Raw genomic sequence first — 8,752 nt, forward strand, 5'->3', positions numbered from 1 at the left:
GTTTCTCTGTATAGCCCTGGCTGTCCTGGAACTCACTTTGTAGACCAGGCTGGCCTCGAACTCAGAAATCCGCCTGCCTCTGCCTCTGCCTCCCGAGTGCTGGGATTAAAGGCGTGCGCCACCACGCCCGGCTCGAGCATTTTCTTAATAAGCAATTGTTGTAGGAGGGCCCACCCCATTATAGGTGGGGTCACTGACAAGGTGGTATTTGTCGGAGGAACTGCGGTGGTTGAGGGCTGTCCAGGGCTTGAGGGAAGGAATCAATTGAAGCCGAATCAGAAGTAAAAAGGTAGGTTTACTGAGAGGCAGCTTTCAGACGAGTTCACTGATCTCCGTCATGGAGCTGGCAGAGCTGAGAGTTCTACATCTTGATCAGAAGGAGGCCATCTTCCACAGGCAGCCAGGAAGAGGGTCTCTTTAGCACTAGGCAGAGCTTGAGTACTAGGAGACCTCAAAGCCCACCTACACAGTGACATACGTCCTCTAACAAAGCCACACCTCCTAAAAGTGCCACTTCCCATGGGCCATGCATATTCAGACCACCACAACCAATACATGTCTTCACAAAGACTGGCTATACTAATCAGGTAATTCAGCCCTCTTCTCCAAACTTTTATCCAGCCACACCTGAGAAGGCTGCTTTACTCCACCTGAGGATGCTCCCAAAGAGAAAGTCTCTGGCCTGTGGTCAGCGGCTGATGCAGGCTGAACAGACACAGCAGAAAGGAGACAACATTAGTCTCACACGTTCAACAGCAAATATCCTTGTAACTATTGACCCTGGATTCTTGCTGTACCTAAACCCTCCTTGGGAGCTTTTCTGCCTGGTGTTCCTACCTCAGCTCTGCTCCAGCTCTCCAGAGCATATCCTGAGACTCATCACTATCTCCCTCCAGTGGCCATAGGAATCCATCCATCATCCAGACAGGCTGTGCCTAAGGGTGGTCTTCATAAAGAGGAGAGAGGGTAACAAGTTCATATTTGATGGAGATGCCTGTGCTGAAGGCCAAGGGTGAAAGCAGGGCCCACAGCATCACCCAGTGGTCATTGTCAGGAACCATCCTGGGAAACAAACTTCACAGAGACACCCCCGCACCCCCACCAAGAAGGCCTGTGTGAAATCAGCCAAGGCCAGAGCTCAGGAAGAAGTTGCTGCTGTGGTGCAGGGGCTGCAGAATGAGGTGAGCTCACCTCGGTTTCAGTAACGCCCTGGCTTTTATTGGTGAAAACATGAGTCCAGACACTATGTGTGCCTCTTTGGACTACTGTTAGGACAAAATGACCTCATGTGTGATTTCCTTTGATGGTGATTTAGAAATGGAAAGTTGAAGGCATTACTTTGGCTCTGTCACCTGTCATTATAACCAACTGCTGCCACACACATAATGGCAGAGCTTACGGCTATCGCCATTTATTTGCCTATCGGCTGTTATCATTTATTTGTCTACAATTTATCTGGAGTAGATTTTTTTTTTTCAGGGAAAAATATGCTATATAGATTGTCTTTTAAAATCTGCATTTACGGGCTGGAGAAATGGCTCAGCAGTTAAAAGAACTGACTGATCTTCCAGAGATCCTGAATTCAATTCCCAGCAACCACATGGTGGCTCACCACCATATGTAATGAGATCTGATGCCTTCTTCTGGTGTGTCTAAAGACAGCTACAGTGTACTCACATAAATAAGATAAATAAATAAATCTTTAAAATAAAAAATAAAATAAAATCTGCATTTACATGTTGAAAAATTCTTTTTCCTTAGAACTTTGGAGAATCTCAATGCCCACATTATAACATGTGGTAAACACACCAGGGTGACTCAGTCAGCCACACCCTCTGGTTTGGGGTTCTACTTCTAATCAGTAGAAGCTAGGTAGTAGATATTAGTCCTTGATTTTGTATTTTCACGAGCACATACTTCATTGCATATTGGTAAAAGAGTTTTGTGTCTTTTATATATTTTATAAAGGTACTATTATGTATTTCTTTTTATTCATAGATCCACCTCACACACACACACACACACACTTTAAGCTGCCTGCCTCTTTCTCTTCCTTATCTCCAAAAAGGAGATAGCCAGACTGAGCCTGTGGGAGGGAGCTGGACAACTTCTAAAGTCTAGGCAAACATCAGTCAGTAGAAGCAAGCAGGAAAGCATTCTGCCAATGGGAATAGGGTCTGGCTAACCCATGGAGATTTGAGGCAGCAAGTGCGTGCTTTTTCAGGTGGCAACACTGAATCTATTCATATCAGGACTCTTCACAGGTTGCACATTAGTGATGTTAACCCAACTTCTAAGACTCTGTGCAGTCTAGGAACAGCTTCCAGGCCCCTGAGCAGGGCCCCACGGTTCTGCCTGACAGAGCTGTAGGCAACACAACTCAACAGGTCATACTGAGGAGTTTTTTCTTAGAGTTTTACTCAGGGGCAGCCAGGATCTTGACTTATACCACCTAAAAGAATTTCAGGGCAAATGAGTGTAAAGCAATGGATTTACTAAAAAATAGTAGTGCATACCCAAGGGTTAGGCATGGGCTTCTCAAGAAACAGTCATGCTAAGCATATTAGCAATGGGGCTTGAGAGAAGGCTCAGCAGTGAAGAGTACTTGCTGATCTTGCCAACAACCCAGCTGTTCCTAGCACCCACACCCTGTCCCGAGACTCTAATGCTCTCTAGTGGCCTCTTTGGGAGCTACACACATGGTACATGTACAGACAAGCCGGTACACAAAAACTCAAAACAACAAGCAGGCACACACATAGTATACATACATAAATTCAGGGAAAGTATAAAATACACAAAATAACAATTTTTAATAAATTGAGACAGGATCTCACCACGTAGCCCTGGTTGGCCTGGAACTCACTATATAGACCAGACTGTCCTAGAACTCACAGGGATTCATCTGCCTCTGCCTTCTCAGTGCTGGGATTATAGGCATCACCACTACGGTCAATATAAACTGATCTTTCCAAGGGACTAAGAAAAGCCTGGCTCTTGGGGCAGTCAGTCCCTCCTCTCTCTTTCACACATCTGTCATTCCAACAACTTCTAGCAAAGTTAACAGTCTCCTTTCAATAAGTATCAGAAATATGTGAAAAGCTCTGAACCAGTAGCATTCAAACTGGCAACTCTGTAAAGACCATTCACAGTTCTAAAGGGCCGGACAACCCTGAGCAGAAAGTGGTAGTCCACATCACAGCCGACCCTGAGCAGAAAGTGGTAACCCACATTGCAGCTCTTCATCCCAATCAGATTGTGAATGCGCATGAGCCCAGGAGAGAATGGAGAAAGCTGGTTTTCAGTGTCACCTGGCTTCCCCCATCCCTTCATTCCACCCTCAACACAGCACTGCTCTCTGGCTCCTCTTCCCTCACTCCCGCAGTGCCTTCTTCCAATGGGGACTGTAGCATAAACCCTTGCCTGGAAGTCCCACAGCCCAAGTTCTCAATGTAAGACACAAGTTGTAGTCTAAATTTAATAATCTAGTTGACCTCGCTCTGATAAAGTCACAAAACTTTGCACTCAAATCTGACCTTGGCAGGTGGACCCAGGTAGAAGGACTAGGTGCTTCAACTTCTCTTTGTCAAAGTCTTGCTTTAGTGACATAGGATTGCTGGATATTGGAATCCATTTAGACAATTCCCATCAATGTTCAGCCGCCAGCCAATTCATCCCTCCTTCTACCCTTCTACCTATTCATCCACCCATACATCTATACATCCAGTCAGCCAGCCACTCATATATCCACTTATCTGTAGATCCATCTAGCTATCTATCCACTTATTATTCATTATTCACTCATCCACCAATCCATCTATCCATCATCCACTTAAGCACTCATCCACCATTCACCCATCCACCCACCCAGTAATCCAGACATTCACCTACTGGACAGACATTCAACTATTCACTCACCCATTTACCTACCTAACAACCCTCCAATACATCCATCCACCCATCTATCCATCCATCCATCCATCCATGCATCCATCCATCCATCCATCCACCTACCCACCCATCTACCCAACCACCCCATCCACCAATTCATCCATCCATCCACCCATCCATCAATGCAGTCACACATCCAGTGATCCCGCCATCTACTCACCTATTTATTTCACCAATCCATCCATCCATTCTTCCACCCACTTGTCTATTCATTCATCCACCCAATCAACCATCCCCCCTCCATCATTTACTCACCCACTCACCATTTTGCTTTCATCCATTCATTTGATAGTGTGCTGAGTACCTGTGAAAGCTACATTTTACTAGAGAGAGGCTATGATGATTTCGCTAGTTAAGTCAACACCACAATTTCATGTGTTGTCAGCGAGTGCTAGGAAGGAAATCAAAGGACACAGTAATGAAGGATGTGGCTAACCATGGAACAGAGTCTCTACTGCAGACTTGATAACGAGGAACAATTTTCATGACCATCCTTCCCGGAAACCCCCTGAAGTTCTCTCTGGCCTTGTAGACAGATGTCCTTTGAGACCAAACCTTTATCTATGGCTGTTGAGAATGGAAAGGATGATGGGATGGTGACTGAAGGAGAGTGAAGGAGCTGGGTGTCAAAGTGACCAATAGCTATTTCATTCCTTTGTATAAAGGAGAAAGTGAAGAAATGATGGAGAAACTGAGGTAGATGACCCATGTGAGTTTTTAAATCTTAAATTGTAAAAATGTAACAAACTAGATGAAGACAATTGCACAGACAGCATACATGTAATTCAAAAATGAAGATCCAAGGTACTTCTATTTTGCAAATTTTCTATAACATTTGAATTTTAACTTCCCCATAGAAGTATGTATCTCTGGGACTTACAATGCAGCTTGGGAGACCGGCTTATGTGACCTTGGTCATGCCCCAGATGGGGAGGCAGAAACAGTGGCTATGTAAATTACTATACAGTAAACTTGTGACCTTTTTTTTTTTTTCGTTTAAGGCTTTCTGGAATATTATTAGTGCCATCTGGTTGGAGAATTATTGTGTGTCCTTGTCTTTGTGGCTGGCTTTTTATTCTTCTTGAAAAACATAACTCTAATTTTATTAGGCAAGTCAGTTAAAAAAAATAGAATCCATCATACAAAAAGTCAGAAAATAGGCAGCTTTTCAGAACACATCTGTTTGCCACATCCAAGGGTGTGCCCCATCTTGGCCACCAGCTTGTCTGTTTTCACACTGAAAAGCCTTCCTTGACACCCACAGGCAGCATCTCTCTAAGGAGTTCTCTGCTGTGAATTTATGCATAAAAGATATAAAACTGCCCATCTCCTTCTTTACTCTCCATGTCTTCACATGACATGAAAAAGCCAATAAAAATGCAATTGCATCCACTACTGAAATGCTTTGTGCAAATGCCAAGACTGCATCTGAGAGCCAAACTTGGCTGTGAACTATTCAGAGCAAACAAACATTTGTTCAGAATCAAAGTTGCAACATTCACTATCTTTCCCCTGGTTTCAATTATTGTAATAGATTTCAAGAAGGTTCTTTGTCTTTGATGAATCACCCAATGGTCTAACACACTTTTCTTTTTCCATTAGGGTTTGGTTCCAGTTGGACCATCAGCCTTCATGAGTCTTGAAGGCTTTGTGGTTTGGATAGTTTCTCTGGGTGCCACTAGTCATGCTTAGGTCAGCTTCCCGGATGAACCGGGAAAGGCACCAGTCTAGGGTGGCTCTGCGCCTCATCCCAGGAATACAGCAGGTCAGCTGCTGGGATGGCCTTGCTAGGAGACAGCTCAGAAGTGTATTTACTTGAGTCTGCTGCACCCAAAAACATCTTTGAAATTGAGGGTGAGACAAAGTAGGCACTCAAAAGGCTTCACATAAAACCTTTCTGATTATCTACTCCTGGTCTTTTTTTTTTTTTTGGTTTTTCGAGACAGGGTTTCTCTGTGTAGTCGTGGCTGTCCTGGAACTCACTCTGTAGCCCAGGCTGGCCTCGAACTCAGAAATCCACCTGCCTCTGCCTCCCAAGTGCTGGGATTAAAGGCGTGTGCCACCACGCCCGGCCCTACTCCTGGTCTTAACTAGCATTTGTTCTCCCTGGAGTAGCTGGAGTTCCTTGAAGGCCAGTACCCCTGTCTTAATCCTCTTCGGCTTGCCCAGACTTGTCCTCTCACATACGGTGCATGTTTTCTGCTTTCTCCTCTCTCCACTTCTCCAGGTTCCAACCCTGTGGAGGTAGAGTGCTGACAGATATGGAAAATGGACTATGTCTGGGTCCTACAGACTCCCAACCATGACCTTGATCCTACAGAAGCCATGTTGTACCCATGGGTGGTCTCTGCTGCTGGACAAATGTCTGGATTTTCTCTTAGAAATAAGGTCTTGGGTCTCCTGGTGACGGTCATGTTCTGACCACCTGGTGTCTCCCCACCTACCGAATCTCTGTTCAACCCCAAGACAAGCTGTTGAATCTTCTGTTCCCAGTTTCTCAGGAACAGCTAGTGAGGGGTGCTTATCCTAGAGCCTATGGTTGGGGTGTGTTTTAAGTAATAAATGGTACTATAAGTTCAGTGGATGGACGACCCTTCAGAGGAGGTTTAGCAGGAGGCAACAGGCAGTCATGATGGCAAGCTGAAAGGAAAGGACTTTTAGATCTGAAGAGATCAATGGGATTCCTTGCTCCTATAGGTTTGGGGGTATATTCCCATATCACATGAGCTAGCCTATGTGCAGGGACCATGGAGGAACATACTAGATAATATATCAGGAAAGTGGGAGCTGGAGACTAAAACATAAAAACTACATATAAAAAGAAGAGGTTAGAGAATTACCTCAACAGTTAAGAGCAACTGTGGCTCTTGCTGAGGACCACGGTTCAATTCCCAGAACCCACATGAAGCCTCAAAACCATCTGTAGCTTTAGTCCCCGGAGACTCGATGCTCTCTTCTGACCTCCCTGGGTACCAGGCATGCACACACTGCGCATACATACATGTCCATCCATACAAAACACATGCACGAAATAATAAAACAAGTCTAAACAAATTAAGAACACTTGTTCTTGAAGAAGACATGGCTTTAGTTCCTAACACACATGTGGCAACTAACAACTGTCATTAGGTCCAGTTCCAGGGGATCTAATGCCTCTTCTGACCTCTGCTAGCTCTTGTATGTAGAGAGAATCTCTTGTATACTGTCTGGGAGTACCACCTGTCAATAAAAAGATGATTGGCCAATGAGCTGAGGCAGGAAATGGGAAGAACTCTCTCAGGTGTGGGAGAAGATTTACCCTGAGCTCTGAGGAGATAGACATATGAAATTGAGAAGAAGTAGCCAGCCAAGCAGCACTCATAGATAGAGTAAATGGGTTAATTATGAACTAGTCTGGGAACAAGCCCAAGCTCATGGCCTACACATTTACTCACATATAATCAAGTCTCAGAGTCTCACTTGGCATGTGAATGGAAAAGCCCAATGTTTGTACTCTTTTTTTAAAAAAATATATTGGTTGATTGATTGTTTGATTTCATGTATGTGACTATACTGTCTCTACCTTCAGACACACACCAAAAGAGTGCAACAGATCCTATTACAGATGGTTGTGAGTCACCATGTGGTTGCTGGGAATTGAACTCAGGACCTCTGGAAGAGCAATCAGTGCTCTTAACCACGGAGCCATCACACCAGCCCATTGTATGTACTCTTAAAATCCAAGCCTGAGGAAAAAAACAGGATGAAAGCAGGAAACAAACACTTCCCAGAGAGAACAGTTTCCTAGCCAGGCAGGAGGCTAAATCCCTTTAAAAAGACAGTGAGAAGAAGCCTATGAGCACTAGAGAGCTAGACAGCCCAATTTGGGGACCTGTACGAAAAGCCTACAACCACCCAAAGAAAGGGACAGACCCTCAGGGGGCTGAACTTTAGTGAAGCAGCAACAGCAGCCTGCTAGACTGAGCTAAAGGTGCAGGAGTTGGCAACCATAGATTCGAGCTGGCCTGTGAAGCCTGTGGAGTTTCCAGGAGCTGCAGTAGGACTGAAATGCCCCAAACTTCTGAACTAGTAACATATTAAGTTTGAAAATAATAAAAGAGAAAAGAATCTAGGTATAAATAATCATAGAATAATTTAAACTTGGTAAAACGAAGTCCTTAGAGCGATCAATGAATTTAAAGAAATAAGGCACATAAAGATGAGAGGCACAATGACATAGTATCTTTTTGAAGAAAAGCTTTCCATCGCATGCCCCCCTTGGCCCCGCTTGCTCCAGCCATATTTTTATATGTGGGTACACTGTCACTGTCTTCAGACACAGCAGAAGACCGCATCAGATCTTATTACAGATGGTTGTGAGCCACCTTGTGATTGCTGGGAATTGAACTTAGGACCTCTGGAAGAGTAGTCGGTGCTCTTAACCACTGAGCCATCTCTGCAGCCCATAGAAAAACTTTAAAATAAAGAATTAGGAAAGTTTATAAGTAAGAATGAACAAAGAGACTTTTGAACTCTATACACTGCAAATCTAAATGGTTTAAAGGTAGAAACAAAAGAGAAAGAGATTAATGACCTGACTGGAACTGACACATTACCAACTATAATTACTGTCACACTGATAATTCCCATTTTAATCCTGATAGCCAAGATGACTTCTTAAGCCTTCTCAAAGATAATGGCATCTGAGAGACAAGAAAAAGAGAAAGAAGCCGGGCGTGGTGGCACACGCCTTTAATCCCAGCACTTGGGAGGCAGAGGCAGGCGGATTTCTGAGTTCGAGGCCAGCCTGGTCTACAAAGTG

The sequence above is a fragment of the Mus caroli genome, chromosome 11 (genome assembly GCF_900094665.2).
Source record: "Mus caroli chromosome 11, CAROLI_EIJ_v1.1, whole genome shotgun sequence".
NCBI lineage: Eukaryota > Metazoa > Chordata > Mammalia > Rodentia > Muridae > Mus > Mus caroli.